The 17,437-nt window shown below is 46.2% G+C and overlaps 1 long non-coding RNA gene across 1 annotated transcript in view; it reads right to left on the reverse strand.

Annotated features, from left to right (window-relative positions):
• Nucleotides 1-3,823: 3,823 nt before the first annotated feature.
• Nucleotides 3,824-17,437, reverse strand: part of LOC121276714 — a 30,235-nt gene continuing 16,621 nt past the window's right edge. Inside the window, exon 3 of the long non-coding RNA XR_005942740.1 lies at nt 3,824-4,029. This is a non-coding gene — a long non-coding RNA (uncharacterized LOC121276714). The remainder of the gene's footprint in view (nt 4,030-17,437) is intronic.

Genomic DNA, 17,437 nt, shown 5'->3' on the forward strand with positions numbered 1-17,437 from the left:
AGCCCCCTACAGTGATGTACAAAAATCAATTCTATTTGAAGAATAGCAACAGTGTTGTTGTCCTATGCAATATTTATCCACCAATAAACATCACTAAAACATAATAGACTAGGAATTTGGCTGTGTAACATTGTTTTGGAGTGCTAAATGGCCCATTAAGTCTCTGATACGATGGTTAGGTAGTGCATACTCTTTATTAGCCGCAAGTGTTATATTATTAAATGCTAATGTCTGAAACAGGTATTAGGCCCTTTAGATGTTTGATGACATGTTTGATGACCCTACTGCAGTATTTGTTTCCCCTGAGGCAGCCGGCACCAGCCTCACTCAGGAAAACTAAGGGCAGGATTTTCTGGTCGTTGGGCGGGCGCATTGGGTGGGCCGACCCCGCGATTGGACCCCAACCGTGATTTCAGGCTGGCTAGCCAAATAAGGCTGAAATCTGTGCAGTGCAGGGAAGAGCGCAGAAAGCTGCCTCAGGGAGCTGAGGAATCTTAAAGTCAAAAATAAAGATTTGAAAATTCTGAAATAAATGTCCCCACATAGGACTCACTCACATGAACATATACGTAACAAAAATTATATCAAATTTTTTTTTAAATTAATGTGGTTCTTCAAAAGTGCAAAGGCTAATTCACCCGCCTGCCAACTATAACGTTGGACAGGCAGTGAAAAATCTCTCTTAATTAATAAATTAATTGTCGGCAGGCATGCGCAAGAGTTGCCAGAATTTCCTTTTCCCACACTCTAACTTCTGTATGAAATAGCTAATTCTAAACCTGCTGCTCCCACTCCCTCTTTTAAGCTTCAAAGATACCAAGTTTCCAAAGCAATCCTCCCTTTAAACACTGAATATTCAGATGCAAAAACAGAAAATGCTGGAAACACTCAGCAAGTCAGGTGTAGCATCTGTGGAGAGAAGTAGCAAGTTCAGAAGCAGCAGGTAAATGAACATCAGCAGCATGAAGACTGCCCCCCAAAAAATCCCATTGTTTGGTTAAATACTTACTTTCTAGACTCACCTCAAATAAAAATAGGACAAAGCTAAAGTTAGAGGAACACAAATAGTGGAATTTGATGAAAAATGAATATCCAATTCAGCTGACCTTAGAAGATGTAAACTGTTGAGGCAACTGTAAGTATTAAAGTAAACATGGATTTTTATTGCAATGTCAAAACATATCTTGAACCATTAGAGAATTACTATTCCCAGATAGTGACTCTATTTCCAAAGGTTAATTGTTTTGTTTTCTCATTCATTTCTTAATAGTAAATCTCAACAGATGTAGATTATCATCATGTTAATATCCTCAAGTTCCAGCAATTAACATTCTATAATTTAAAAATACCAATAAAGATTAACATCAGCTGTGAAAGGTGATTTTCTGAATAACATCTGCACCAAAACTCCATATATTAAACTATGATTCTCAAAATGATAAATGGAGGCTTGGAAATTCCTTGAAACAGAAAAAGAGCTCCAAAGAGAACATTTCATACCTACTAAGAACAAAGTGTCAGCTACTTTTCAAAGATCATTAGCAACTTTTTTTCACCAGATTACATATCCCTGTTCCTGCTTCTGGTTCACATTTTTAATTAGACATGTTCGCCTGTGAGCATGAAGGTTTTTAGAAAGTAACTGCAAGTTAACTATGTATATTTGTCATCAAACTATTAATAATACAATAATTTCCAAGGTGCTATCAGACTTCATCTAAAGAATATGAGGGTCAGGACAGTGACAATATTTTGGAACGACTTGGTCACATCTCACAAATCTCCTGGTATTCAGGAGATGAGGCATCTGAAATAGTTCTGAGGGCCATTCTCTGTATAGAAGATATTTGGATTTACAAAGATATTTGACTACGTTTCATATCTGATGATTTTATAGATGAAAGACTTAAGAAAAATGGATGAATACACTGGTTAAGTTCACAGACTCACAGTATCTTTACAGCGTAAAAGGAGACCAGTCAGCCCATCTAGTCTACACTGGCACTCTGAAAGAGCATTCCACCTAGTCCCACTCCCCTTCCTTATCCCCGTAACCTTGCACATTATTTCTTTTCGGGTAGTAATACAGTTCTTTTTTGAATACCTCGATCGAACCTGCCTCCACCACCCTCTCAGGAAGTTTGTTCCAAACTCCAACCACCCTCTGGGTGAAAAAATATTTCCTCATGGTTTATTCCTTTTGCCGATTATTTTGTATCTGTGTCCTCTGGTTCTTGATGTTCTCTTGAGTGGGAACAGTTTCTCACTATTTACCCTGTCCATACCCCTCAGGATTTTGAATAGCTCTATCAAGTCTCTTCTCAGCCTTCTTATCTCCAAGGAAAAGAGTCCCTTCCTCTCCAATCTATCCTCATAGCTACAGTTCTTCATCCCATGAATCATTCTTGTGAATCATCCCTGTACTCTCTCTAATGCCTTCACATTCTTCCTCAAGTATGGTGCCCAGAACTGGATGCAGTACTCCAGATGAGGCCTAACCAGTGTCCTATACAAGTTCAACATGACATCCTTACTCTTGTACTCAATGCTCCTATTAATAAAGCCTAAGATACTATATGCTTTATTCACTGCTCTCTCAACATGCCCTGCTATCTTCAATGATCTATATACATATACACTGAGGTCCCTCTGCTCTTGCACCTCCTTTTGAAGTTCTCCTTTTAATTTATACTGTCTCATCATACTTTGCCTACCAAAATGAATCACCTCACACTTCTCTGCATTGAACTTCATCTGCCACTTGTCTGCCCAATTCACTGTCTATGTTTTATTGAAGTTCAAGACTATCCTCATCACTGTTGACAACATTCCAATCAGAACAGAAAATTGGCTTGGTAAAAGTAAACCAAAAAAAGTGTTATAAGAGGATAAGACTGAAGGCAAAATCAAAGCATTCAACATTATCTGGGCCAATTAAAGTGGCGGAATGGGAATGATGACCCTTGACAATGCAGTAGATAGTGATTGTATACTTCAGGCTGAGGTGGGCAAGATGGTTAAATAGGCAGAAACATATTAGATGCTGTTCAATGGACAGAAATGTGAAGTAATGTATTTCAGGGTGAATAATATGGAAAGAGGTATGCTATAAATGGCACAATTTTGAAAAGTGCAGATCAGGAGAAAGACGTTGGTATCCTTTGCACAAATCATTCAAGGTGGCAGGGCAAGTGATTAGTGGTTTTAAAAAAAACGTATGTGTTACTTGGGCTTATAAATAAAGGGATAGAATATAAAAGAAAGATCATTCTAGAACTTTATCAGTCCCAGTTTAGATCTAAGCTGGATACTTGTGTCTACATTTCTGGGCACCACACTTCAGGAAAGATGTAAAGAACTTTGAAAGGTTATAGAGAAGGCTTACCAGGTGTTACCAGGAATGAGGGACTTCAATTATGAGAAGAGGTGGTAAAGGTTAGGACTGCTCTCCTTTGAAGACAGAAGATTAAGTAGTTTTCAAGATGATGGGAGGTTTTGACATAGTAAATAGAGAAAAAACTAGTCCATTGAGAATTGGTCAATAGTTAGAGATTATAAATTTATTATTTTATAATTTTATAAAATTATTAACAAAAGACCTAACAGAGAGGTGAGAATAAATCTTTTCACTCAGAGAGTTTTTGGGATCTGGAACATTCTACGGAGATATTTCATAAGATTCGATGAAGATATTCTACATTGAGAAAGAAAGCCTCTTCATGAAACACTTGAAGTTCATACATGCACAAATAGATAACAGATTGGGGGGGGGGGGGGGGGGGGGGGGGCGGTGGGGGTTGGTGGAGGACATAGATTAAGTAAGTTAGAGTCCAGTAAAATTAAAGGTGTACACAGCTCTTGAAGGCTGGGGACTTGGCTGGCTTCAGGCTGAATTTGGTGATCCTGCTTCTTTCACTCGGTGGTCCTGCTGCTTTCAGCGTTGCAGTGGTTAAGCTGTGAATGGATGCTTTATCTTCTGGAGACAGCAGTTCTGGGTTGAGTTCTTTTTAAGCTCTCTGTCTGTGGCACCTGTATAGTCAAAATCAGCACATAGGGTTCAACTTGCAAGATGGAGAAAGAAACACAGAGAGAGAGGAAAGGAACCCATTCAGGGTCTTGTTCCTCCAGCATCTCATTTGCTTGTCCTGTTCTGCAGAGAAAGCAGGTGCTTAAGTATGCAAAGGATTTGTTTGCCACATGACCTTCTCTTGCCAACTGCCCAGTGACCCAAATATGGTCATGGCTAGTGTATTCCCATTGCCTTGATTAGGTCATGGCTGGTAATTGCTCTCTCAGCCAGGGTCCCATTACCCGAGTGATATGTCTAATAGTTTGGGTTATTGATTTTGGCATTGGCGTCTATTGCCAAGCTGCTATAACCATTGGTCATTGTAGTGGCACAAGCCAGCCCAAAGGAGGTGTTACCATTTTTTTTGGTCATCAGCTAGTGATTCCCAGGTGCAATAATCAATGACTAGAGCCTTCATGGCACCCTTGAAGCATCCTTGAACGGACCTTTGGGTGTTCTACTGGTCATCCAGCTCTGGCTACCTCAATATACAGAAAGTCCTTGGGTATGTGACCGTCTTCCATTCTGCAGGTGTGCCTGAGACAATGAAGCTGGTTCTATTTGATGAACATTAACAAATTAGGGAGCTCTGCCTTTGAGAGGACTGCTGCATTTGTGATATTGTCCTGCCAGGATAGACTCTTAATGTACCACAGACCGTGAAGATGGCATTTGTTGAGCTTCTTTTCTTGACAACTGTAAGTCATCCATGTTTCACAGCCATACAGCAAGGTGCTAAGAACACTGGCCTTATAAACCATGAGCTTAAGGACAAGGTGTATTGTAGCCAAATTTGCTGACATTTACAAAAAAGGTGAGAATGTGAGCTGTGAGAGGAACACAAAGGAGAGTCAGGTTGGTTCAGCTCCCTGAGCAGGCTCCACTGTCGGGGAATTTTACCGACGGCAGGAAGGGCTGTGGTCAGGCTTCCCACCAGAAGGAAGCAGGAAGCAAATCCAAATGCTCAGATGCCCTGATATGAACCTTTTTACCAGGCCATCAGCATTTTGCCAATGGTGGTTCAAACTCCTGCCGAGTGGGGAGGCTGCCAGCTAAATGCAGGTAACCTCCCAACTGCCGCCCAGGTGCAGGGGTGGTGTAAGGATATTTTCATTTAAAGAGTTGTTACAACAATGTACTTTTTTAAATAAAAAGAAACATTTTCTATTTTTTCTTTTTCTGACTAGATTTTAAAAAATAAACTGAAATCTTTTTAAGAAAATGAAGGACTGCCGGACAACTACCATATACAAGCTTAAATTCCACCACGTGGGATGAAGCAGAATAGACACACAACCCCCTGGGGAGCATGAAAGACTCCATCTCCTGCTGGCTTTATGCTATCGTGAAATCTTTCAAATGTTTCTGAGATGAGACATCAAAATGCAGTTACCTGTTCTAACACAATGACTGCAACAGACATGGACTAATCAAATTCCTCTGGAATATACAGCCAAAATATTTTAAGAGGCTGTTACCAAGCAAGAGAGTTCAGAGATCAGAATGCTGTGCTGAAACAGGCTGCAAAAAGTTATTTGCTCGCTTTCTCTCTCTCTTGAAAGTATTGTACATAGATTTGCAAAATTACCATCCTGAGAAGAGAAATCTACTGCAAACTGATATCTTTTAGGAAGAAAACATGGAAGTCTGCTCCATTAAATTACACCCAGGAAGACAGCTGAACAAAATGGCCACGATGTGGAATCACCACATCGGGACCAGCCAAAGGACTGCTAACTGTAAACTGCTTTGTTTTATCTTCTTCACAAAATGTAAAAAATCCTTAAGCAATCCTCTTATTCTACCATCTGTGCTAGTGTGTGTGTGTGTGCGTGTGTGTGTAGGCCCAGAGAACGTGTGTGTGACGCATGAACGGTGGCTGCAATTTACCTAGTCCTTTTTTTAATTCGGGAAATATTTTCAATAAACCTACCTTGTTATTTGCTCAGCCTAAGAAAACCTGTCTGACTAATCCTTTATAATCTGAGAGCGTAAATAGCGGGGCTCCTGCAGTAATGGCAAAGCACATCATCTCTAAATTCACCAAAAAAAAACCGCTGTAATGGTCAGACCTGGAGTGGTAGAACAGGAGTTATTTTTACCCATCCTCACGCCCTCATAACAGTCAACAGTGGACTGGAAGGGCAGCCTCACAGCCCCAGTGATCTGGTGAGAGGTGTTTTTACTCCATCAATTTAATTCTTTTAATGAATTTGTCAGCCCTAACTAGAGATTGCTGCAGGGCCCCTGCACATGTCAGCAGTGGGCACAGCTCTTGGTGGTGCTGCTGAGGCTGTTGAGCTACCAGCCTTTTGATTGGGCCTGCTGGATTTCCGGCTGCTCTTGGGACTCCAAAATGTTTGGGCAAAATTACATCTAAGGGTCTGCAAAGGGATATAGAGAGATTAAGAGAGTGGGCAAAAAATTTGGCAGGTGGACTATATTGTGGGAAAATGTGAGGTAGGAAGAATAGAAAAGCAGAATTTCATTTAAATGGAGAGATACTGCAGAATGCCCTCTGGATGTCCTTGGACATTTGGCAAACACGCAGGTACAGCAAGTAATTAGGAAAGCAAATGGAATGTTGGCCTTTATTACAAGGGGAATGGAGCATAAAAGTAGGGAAGCCTTGCAATAACTTGACAGGGCATTGGTGAGGCCAACCTAGAGTGCTGTGTACATTTCTCATCTCCTTATTTAAGGAGGTATATACTTGCATTGGAAGCAGTTCAGAGAAAGTTCACTAGGTTGATTCCTGGGATTAAAGGGTTGTTTTAGGAGGAAAGGTTGAGCAAGTTGGGCCTATGCTCATTGGAGTTTAGGAGAATGAGAGCTGATCTTATTGAAACATGTAAAATTCTGAGGGCGCTTAATGCTGAGAGAATGTTTCCCCTCATGGAGAAATCTAGAACGAGGAGCCACAGTTTCAGAATAAGGAGTCTCCATTTTAGTTGGAGATGGGAAGAATTTCTTCTCTCAGATGTTCATTAGTCCTTGGAATTCTCCTCCATGGAGAGCAGTGGAGGCTGGGTCATTGAATATATTCAAGGTGGAGTTAGACAGAGTTTTGATCTACAAGAGAGCCAAGGATTATGGGAAGGCAGTTAGGAAAGTGGACTCGAGGCCACAGTCAGATTAGTCATGATCGTATTGAATGTCAGAGCAGGCTTGATGGACCTAATGATCTACTCCTGCTCCTATTTCTTATGTTCCTAACATCCATGAAGGTTGTTTCTCAGAGGTAGGCTTCATCCACAGTATTACTCCATATCAATTCAGCCAGGAGAGCATTATTTGGGAGGTGTGAACAATACCTTCCCAAAGGTCATGTAATCTGTGAAAATGGCTGTCAGAGGAAATGTTATGGCATGAATTTTACCCTTGGCAGGTGTGCGCGATCGGCGAGCCCAGGACCAGTCAGGAAACAGCCCATGATCGGACCATGACCATGATTCCGTGCTGGCTGGCCAATTAAGGTCTGCCCAGCATGAAACGCGTCTTCCCAATGTCGGGAAGGGCTGGGCGGGGGCAGAGGCCTGTCAGGTGCCGGGTCCAATGGCGACCCGGAGAGCCGACTAAAAACAGCGCAGGCAGCTCCTTGAAGGCTGCCAGGGAGAAACATTTTTTTTGATTCTGGAGACCAAAGCTATGGCCTCAACAGCAGCTGGAGACATCAGGTGAGAGGGCAGGTCGAGTGGGAACTTGGCCCCCTCCCCACCCCGGTTTTTGAATGAATGCCTTGCGGTGCTTTTGGAGGAGGCGGCTGCCAGGAAGGATACCCTTGTCCTCAGAGATGGAAGGAGGAGGACACTGCACCTGGCCAAAAAAGCTTGGGAGAAGGTGACAGCCGAGGTCAGCAGCCACGACACTGTGCAGTGTCGTTAAAGGTTCAACGACCTGCTGCACTTGGGAAGAGTTAGCACTGTGTTGGCATGGATCTGTGTGGAGAAGTATTAAGGTCTGGCTGTCCCCCCATGGGGCTCATGGATGTTAGCTTGAGCGCCAACCGTCAATGGCACCAGAGCTGGCAAAGGGGGTGAGCCCTGGCTGCTTGGACTGAGTGCCTTGTGGATTGAGGGTCACGATTCGGATATGCCTGACAAGGTGTTCTTCAACTGGGGTTGGCCAGGCCGCAATGGCACTGCAGGTAGAGAGTGGACTAATCAATGCTCCTCTTTTAGGATAAGACAAACCATAACAACATTGAGAGGTCACGGACAGGCGGAGGCCCCCAAACCTCCTAATCCTGACCAGATTTGAGTGGGACACCTTGGAGCTGGAGAAGCGCCATGCTCTTTGTTCAGTCGGTCGTGGAGAGGCTGGGATGTCAGACGAAGGTAAGAGCACAGAACACAGAGGTGAGAGTTTCGGATAGTGCAAACATTCTTGTGTAGTCTCTTCATTGATGGGAGCCTCAAAACTGGATTCCTCATTGATCATTGAAAGGTGATGGCACCATGAGGCAGATCTCCATTGTCTTACCAGAGTGCCTGGAATGCACTGCGACAGTGTGATGACTTACACTAATGACATGTCATTGTTTTCCCTCAGATTTGCCAGCAGGCACTTGTTCCCAGGACCCCAAAGAGCCACTCCAGATGCCAGAGGACCACTCGTCTTTGGCTGCACCTGCGTCATGCCCGGTCTCTGAATCAGACACCAGCGCAGATACCAGCACTTGGTGGACTTTAGATCGTTGGCTACAAGGTCGGTGCACAGCGGTGAGGGCACTTCACATTTGCTCGAGGAGCAGACAGAGGCAGAGAGTGCCCAGGGCGCTGGTAGTCGGGGCACTGCTGGAGACCAGGACGATGCTGAGTCGATGGCAGATGATGAGCCTTTGGAGTCGTCCATTAAGCGGCAGATGCTGGATATCCAGCGGAATATGTGGGAGGATCTGGCAGAGATCCAGGAGGATCTGTGTGCCATGGTCTCTGTTGTGGAGAAGTCCATGTAGAACATAAGCATTGTGTTGACCCTCATGGCCGATGACACTGCCTCCTCCATTGAGAGAGTGGCCACTCTCATGGAGAGGCAGCTCCAGGGACAGAATGAGGAGTTCCTGAGGTTGCAGTCGGACCTGCAAGCCCTCACACAGGCAATGATCTTGGGTGGCTAGTTCCAGTGTGGGAGATGGATGAGGCACCCAGTATCCCAGCTAGGTGCTTGTCCATCAATGGCAAGCAGGGAGGTCCAGAGTGACCTCACATTTGCGCATAAGCTGCTTGTCGTCTCTGTGAGATCCTCTCAGGGCGCTCTGGATGACAGCAGTAGTTCCTCCACCCCTCTGCCAGTGACCATGGCATCTGATGAGGCTGCAATAATTGGGGAGATGCCAGCCAAGGCACTGGCCACTCCCTCCCAGGCGGGGCCAGCACAGGCTCCACTGGCCAAAGGACAACTACCAAAATCATTGAGGCCAAAAAGGCACTAGGATCAGCAAGCTGCTTGCAATGCTGCTGCCAGTGAAGTAGGGGACCGGGTGAGGGGGGGCACCAAGACGTAGCACTCGGTTCACATAAGTTCAAGGCACCGTGAGCACAAGATGGGCTGGTCACGGGTGATCTTATGTTCTTCAGTGTTTTGCTTATGTTTACTGGTACGGAAATGAACACCAGGGATGGTAATGTTAATTTGTTTTGATTGTGAAAATTACATAAAGTTTGTTTTTATCATAATGGCTTGAGCATGCTTCACTTTATTTTTGGTGTAGGGTACGCCAGTATCTAATGCTGGACGCAAGGGGCTCTAAACCTTATTGCACAGACACTGAGTGGACTTTGGGTTCAAATGAAAGGGTCCTTTCAGATATTCTGGATGGGGGTGGCAGCCCTGGTGTGAGGTGGAAGCAGATCTTTGGCAGGCTAGTTGAAGATGCATTGGATCAAGGCGTCCCTGGTGCCCTTGCCTCCCTGAAGGGGGGGGGGGGCAGGAACACCAGGGATGCAGAGGTCTGCCTCCACGCCTTCAGCATTCTCCTCACTGTGCTCCTCTTCTGATTCACTGCTGGATTCATCCTCATCCTCTGTGGCCTGTGGAGCTGCCTCAAGATCCTCTTCCTTCAGTGGGTCCCCCCTTGCCAGTGCCAGATTGTGGAGAGCGCAGCATGCAACCACTATCAGTGACACCCACTCTGAGCATATTGTACTGCTCCCCTTGAATGGTCCTGGCAACGGAAGCGCATCTTCAGAAGACATAAGTTCCTCTCTATCGCTGCCCTCGTGGAGCCATGACTCCTATTGCAACACTGCTCTGCCTCTGTTCCTGGGTGATTTCCAACAGAAAGCCCTTGTCACCGAGCAGCCATCCATCCAGGCTGGAACACTGAATAGCCTTGGTACCTGGGAGTGTCTCAGGATATAAGTGCCGTGGGAGCTGCCAGGGTACCTTGCACAGACTTGCAGAATCTGCAACCTGTGGTCACACACTATCTACATGTTCATCGAGTGGAATCCCTTCCTGTTCGTGAAGGCACCCAATTGACCCACTGGCACCTTGATGGCCACATGTGTGCAGTCGATTGCTTCCTGGATGCAGGGGAACCTAGCAATCGCCTCTGGCTCACTCAACCTGGCTGGCCTTGTCTGTACAGAAATGAATAAATGTCAGCCTGAACAGAGCTCCTTTGATGCAATTGTGGACAGATTGGGACACTCCACAAAACTCCACTGACCCCTGGAAAGAGCTGGAGACATAGAAGTTGAGGGCCACTGTGACCCTCAGAGCCACTGGCATGATCTTATGACAAATGGAGATCACAGTCTCCCTGGAGAGGTGGAGCCTCCTTTGGCATTGCACCTCAGACATATTGAGGTAGCTGCATCGCTGCCTGTAAACCCTGGCAGCAGGATAGTGGCGTCTTCTGCAGCCCCTTCCATCTTGGACTACCTGCTGGCTCTGTGCCCCTTGTGCCTGCAGCTCTCCTCCCACAGGTTGCTCCCCTGGGAGCTGCTTTGGGATACCTGGCCTCCTCTCCCTTCTGCCCCTCTCTTACTAAGGGGAGGAGGTGACTTCAGCGGAGACCACAATCCCCCATTACTAAGGTTATATAAGGCTGTCTGAAATCCAAAGGGTCCACATGGTCAAAATCCCCTGGAGGTCTTAGAGACACCAATGAGTCCTGAAATGAAGCCTAGAAATGCTAAGAATGAAGTTCAGAACTGAGATGAAACTGTCAAGTTTAAATAAGCAAACAGCAGTAAACCATCTCCTAAACTCCTCATTACTCAAAATGGCATTGCTGCTGACCCTTTTTATCCCACCCTTGGATGAGGTTTTGCAAAATGTTGGCTGCCCTCCTGCCTGTTTTGCCCTTGCGACGAGTGTGAAATCGCACAGGCAACATAACGGGATCAACTGGTGTGGTAATTATGGTTTTACCTAATGTGTAATATACCTTTAAGAAGAACGTTATAAAGAAAGATCACATGATCTTTAGTAACCATTAGAGGACTAGTGCGGACTAACTGTAGTTAGTAGTCAGTAGTCTGGAGATAGGGTTTGAAGTGAAAGCACTCATGTAGTTGCTGTTGAATACCGTGGTAAATAAACATAGGGCAGGGTTTTCCCCTCAGCAATTTGGGGGCGGGGCCCGCTTGCCGAGAGGAAAATGACACAGGATGACGTCAGCAGGAACCCCCGACGTCATCCCGGTCCCTTTAAATTTTTAGGAAGGTGGGCGGACAGCAAAATCAGCTGTCCGCCCGCTGACCTGTCAATGGTCAGTTGAGGCCATTGATAGTCTAGTTAAGATAATTAAGTACCTGCCCGTCCAAGCTTAAGGCTGGCGGGCAGGCAAGGAGACCCTGATTATTCATGAAACTCCATCCACTGGCGGGATGAAGCTTTATGGCCGTTTTTTAAACATTTAATAAATTTTATGTGTTTATTATTAACATGTCCCATCTCGTGTGACATTGTCACATGAGGGGGACATGTTAATAGCTTCAATATTTATTTATTTTTAGACTTTACTTACCCGTCACTAATCTCCCTGAGACAGCACTTGGTCTCAGGGAGTAGTGCGCTCTTTCATGCGCATGTGCAAAAGAGCGCACTTTGACAGATGGGGAATCCCTCCCCCCCACCCTGCACAGGAAGCGCATAGTGCTTCCTGTCGGACAGGCCACTGGGCGGGCCTTAATTGGCCCGCCCACTTAAAATGTTGGCAGGCCCCGTTTTGGTGGTGGGGGTCGGCTGTCCTCCTGCTGCTGAGCTGGTGGGGCCCGCATGCCATCCAAGGGCAAGATTCTGCCCATAATGTTTTCCACCTAAGGAGTGTCTCCTGATCAACTCTATCTATACTACCAACTCAGCCACCACTTACAAGCATGCAATGGGGATCCGCAAGATCCAACAACTGGGGCTTTAATGGCCCAGTTTGGTAGAAATCGGCCATAATAATTTACCATCCCTAAAAATGATTTAAGTTAAGAGATCCTCTTCAGTGCAGATGCCTCTCTGGTTGCTTTAGCTTTCTCTTCAACAGGGTGTAACACTTGGGTATCCACCCAGTGGCCCAAATGAATGACTTAATTTGCCTGAAAAGTGCATTTTTCCTTCTTTAGGTGCACTCCTTCTTCTAAACATCATTTCAGGACCCCCTCTAGATAAGCCAAGTGTTCTTTTTCCATGAATCCAGTTATTAGTACATCACCCATGTAGACTACAACTTGAGGTAATCCTTGTAGCAAGCTCTCCACCGTCCTCTGAAAAATGGCACAGGCCGAAGAAACACCGATGGGCAGGCGTGTGTATTGATATAACCATTTGTGGGTGTTTATGTTCACAAATTCTTGGGAGGTATTATTCAGTTCCAGTTCCAGTTGCTGATATGTGTGGCTTGTCAAGCTTTGTATACGTTGACCGTCCTGCTAGTTTGACATAGAGGTCTTCAATCTTGGGAATAGGATACCTGTCCAGTTTGGCTGCTTTGTTGACTGTTAGTTTATAGTCCCCACAGATCCATACAGCCTGATCCAGTTTTAGGACAGGTTCTTTGAGTGCTGCCCACTCTGAGAACTGAACCGTTTTAATGACACCCAGCCTCTCCAGCCAGTTCAACTCAACATCAACTTTCTCTCTCAGGGCATATGACACCAGTCTTACTTTCAAGAAGTGAGGAGTTGCTTCTGGGTCCACATAAATCTTGGCCTGTAGGCCTTTGATTTTTCCCAGTTCATCCTTGGAGACGGTGTCTTTTTATTTTAACAGCTCTGGCACTCTCCCTGTTCGCAACTGGAAGATTTTAGACCAGTATAATTTAATCTCTTTCAACCAATCACACTCTAGAAGGTCATTCACCTCCTACCACCATCACTGGTAGTTTTGCTGTTTGGTGTCTATGGTAAACAGGTACTCTGGTGACAAAAACAAAAAATGCTGGATAAACTCAGCAGTCTGACAGCATCTGTGGAGAGAAAGACAGAGTTAACGTTTCGAGTCTGTATGACTCTTCTTCAGAGCTCAGGTACTCTGGTGATACCTTTTACCTGGAATTCTTCGCCTGTGTACGTTTTCAACTTGGCGGAGGTTTGTTCCAAATTTAACTATTGATACCTTTATTTAAATATCTGAAAGCGTGTTCTACTACAGTGGTAGAAGCACCTGTGTCTACTTCCATTTTTAACGGTTCACCATTCAGGTGCAACATGACAGTAATTGGCTCTGCCTTCCCAACTTTGATGTTGATAAGGAATAAATGTCAGAATTGGTTGTTTCTGGATCTTCCGCGCTATGTACTTCATTGGACTTCGTTTCTTGTCTGGAAATCTATTTTAATCTCGCTTTGCAGTGTTTCAATATGTGTCCACTTTTATGACAAAAATAACACTCCACCTTTTTAAATTGCCAATCATTAGGAGCATGATTGTTTCCATATCGATAAAAATTAGTTTTTGAGTTTGTTGCTAAGCTGTATCCCCTAAATTTTCAGTTAGCGGGGGCTTCTTGGTGGAGTCCCGGCTTTCCGCACCACTTTCCACTGACCGTTCCCGCCCAATCAGGAAAATGGCGCCATTTTGCACATCTTGAATCACTTGTGAACCCCTTGCAGCATTTTCCATTGCAAGCGCTATTTCTAACGCTTTCTTAAAATCAAGATACCTTTCAGCCAGCTATCTTCGCTGAATAGCATCCTCTTGCACGCCATGGACCAAACGATCCCTCAGCATATCGTTCAGGGTTTCACTGAAGTCACAATATTCCATTAGTTGCTTTAATTTCACCAAGTAGGTAGCAATGTTCTCCCCGGGAGCTCTATTTGGCAAATTGAATCTGAACCTCTGCATTGTGACTGAGGGCTTGGGTTGAAAATATACCTTAATGAGGTCTACTAATTCACTGAAGGCCTTTTAATCTGGGACATTGGGGGCCATCAAGCTTCGAAATAAACTGTAGGTTTTTCTCCCACAAATGCTCGGGAGAATCACTCTCCTCTTTTCCTCCTCCATGATGGTCTTGAAAGTATAACTCATGACATTCTATATATTGAGATCAGTCATCTGCGGCTGGTTCAAAGGGTCGAATCTGCCAAAGTGTGGCACCTCGGATGAGTATATCTGCCTTTTTTTTTCCATTACCTTCGATATCACAATCGCTGGGCGAGGGACAGCACCGGATCTAATTTACTTGCGTCACCAGTTGGTTATAGAGTTGATTTTCCAGTCAACTTTTCCTGGTGGAAACATTGAACTTTATTTACAAGACAACAGCAGCAGCAGCTACATGTGTGCATCTAACTCTATAACTAAAGAAGAACTCTCCCCAGAGGATCCCCACGCTGCTAATTCATTGGTTTACACAGATCATGTGATCTTACACCACAGGAATATTCTTAAAGCTACAGCCCTATGTTTATCAGAACTACAATTACTGCCACCCACCCCCCCCCACTCCACTTCCTGAGGCCCGACTGCCCACCCAACACCCGACACCCCCTCAGGGCCCAACAGCCTCCTGAGGCCTGACAGCACCCCCCAGGCCTGCTCCCTCCACGCTCCTGAGGCCCAAACCCCCACCCTGCCAGAGACCTGACACACCCTCCAAGCCCCAAGACCCCACACCCCGAGGCCCGACAGCCCCTCAATGCCCGATCCCCACAAAACCCAAGGCCTGACCCTCCAACCCCCCCGAGGCCCAATCCTCCATCACCCCGAGACCTGACACCACTCCCTTAGGCCTGATCCCCCACCCCAGCCTGAGGACTAATCGCCCCCCCCAATGAGGCCTGACCCAACCCACCCACGAGGCCCAACCCTGCCCCACCGTCCCCCATGTGGTCCGACCCTGCCACAAATCCTAGCCACTTACCTTATACACTTACCTTCTCCCTGGCCTGTTAAAAAACTTTAAACCTCACTGGACCTTTAAACTTATCTGCTTTACAGTAGCTAGTGCTCTAAAAAAAGGGAGCCATGGCTTCCTTCCCTTCAAGAGAGCTGACTTTGAGGCTAGGACCTAGGGATGCGCTGCACTACTCCGATCTCATCCGGCCTGAGTTGGAAGGCTAGGCGAGATAGGATTTTAGGTAAGAAACTGAGATCAGAGTGGTAATCCAACGCTGATAGCCGCTCCGAGGAAGTTCAATCCCAATATCCATGCATATTTATACAAAGAGCTATTTCTACCTTTAATCATGATCAAGGAAGAAGTCTAAAGTTAAGCTGTAAACTGTAAAGTAAAAGGAGGAACACAAGTGCTTCTTGAGACCCCAAAAGTAAAATCTAAGCCCCTGCTGCCTTGAGGTCTCCCCCGGCTCCCCTCCCTATCCCCTTCCCCAAACACCTCCCACCCATCAGAGCTGCAACCCCCTTAATTTATCTGAGGGCTGTTGGGCACCTCAATACCTGGGCGGAATTTTCCCAGATTTGCACTAAGTGTGGTAGCGAGCAGGAAAAACAAGGTTTTACCTGCCGTCCACAATGGCGGCTTCTCATGTGGTATCATCCCAAAGCTGCTGCATTAATCATGCATTCCCGGGAAACACGCAATTTTGATGGCGGGCGCGCTCTCACTTGCCCGCCATGCCATCACCTCACCGCTTCAGTAAGCCGGGCAACACATTAAAGTGCAGCCGTGCGCACACTTCTCAGTGCTTGCAGCCCAGGATGCTGCACAGAAGACAGGATGGCCCCAAAAGGCAAAAATACTGCAGCTCCCCGCAACCCCCCCACCACCCCCACCCCCCTCCCCAGTGTAGTGAGACATCCCTCAAGTGCCTTTTGGATGCCGTGGAGGCCCGCCATGATGTCCTCTACCCCAGCTCTGGCCGCAAGATGGGCAGCAGCATCACTAATCCAGCATGGAAGGCGGTGGCAGTGGTGATCAGCGTCAATGCCCTGCAAAAGAGGACAGTCACCCAGTGCCACAACAGGATGAATGGTCTCATCCGTTCCACCAGGGTAACTCACTCTTCTCATCACTCTCAGCTCATACACTCACAAACCCATCACACACCCACAGGGATCTTACATCTCAAGGGACAACGCCACTAACTCACACACACCCTCACATCTCCATCAGGCTCATATCATCTCGTGCTCACGTTCTCATCTCATCCATAGCTCCACTCACCACACAAACATTCCACGCATTGCCACGTGTCCTGCTCACACTCTCTCCATCTGTTTTCATGCAGGAAAAACCTGCTCACATCTCCCCGGCACTCGAAGGACTGCTGGGGAAGAGGCATCTGTGACTTATGAGTCAGATGACGAGCCTCTAGATTCGCCCTTCCAACTCATCCTGGAGAGTCAGCAGAAGGCAGGGTAACATCACGCAGAGCTGTTAGAAGCCCTCAAAAGAGTGGCATGTGAGTCAGAGGAATGCACCTGGTGCTTTCAGATGAACTGGTACCCACATGTGCGCACCTGGAGGTCTCCATGGGAAGGATGGCAGACCTGCAACATGATGGTCCATCAGAACACAGAGATGCATACAGACCTTGCACTCCATTGCAGTAGCCATGGGACACTGCAGTGACAATATAAGAGGGATACAGGGCACCTCAATGTCCCTCCAGGTGCTCCTTCCCCTCAAGGAGACAGGCTGCGGCCTCCAGGCACCCAAAGTGAGGAGGAGTGGCAGCTGGATGACTCGGGTCATACACTCAGTGATCTCAGAGGCTGTCTGCTCCCTTCGAGTCCCCTTTGCTTGTGGCCCCTCAACCTCGTCCTCTGCCACCTCAGAGGGAGCAGCTGGCTGATGAGTGATTCTGGAGGGAGAAGTGTGTGTGTGTCACGTATCACACTCACCTCATTATGCTGAGCATTTTCAATGCTGCCTGCTGGTGTTCGCTTTCATGTTGACCATCTGATCTGCATCTCCGCACATCCATTGATCACATTCCCATGCAGTACCTGATCTCAC

Source organism: Carcharodon carcharias, chromosome 4 (assembly GCF_017639515.1).
Source record: "Carcharodon carcharias isolate sCarCar2 chromosome 4, sCarCar2.pri, whole genome shotgun sequence".
Classification (NCBI taxonomy): Eukaryota; Metazoa; Chordata; class Chondrichthyes; order Lamniformes; family Lamnidae; genus Carcharodon; species Carcharodon carcharias.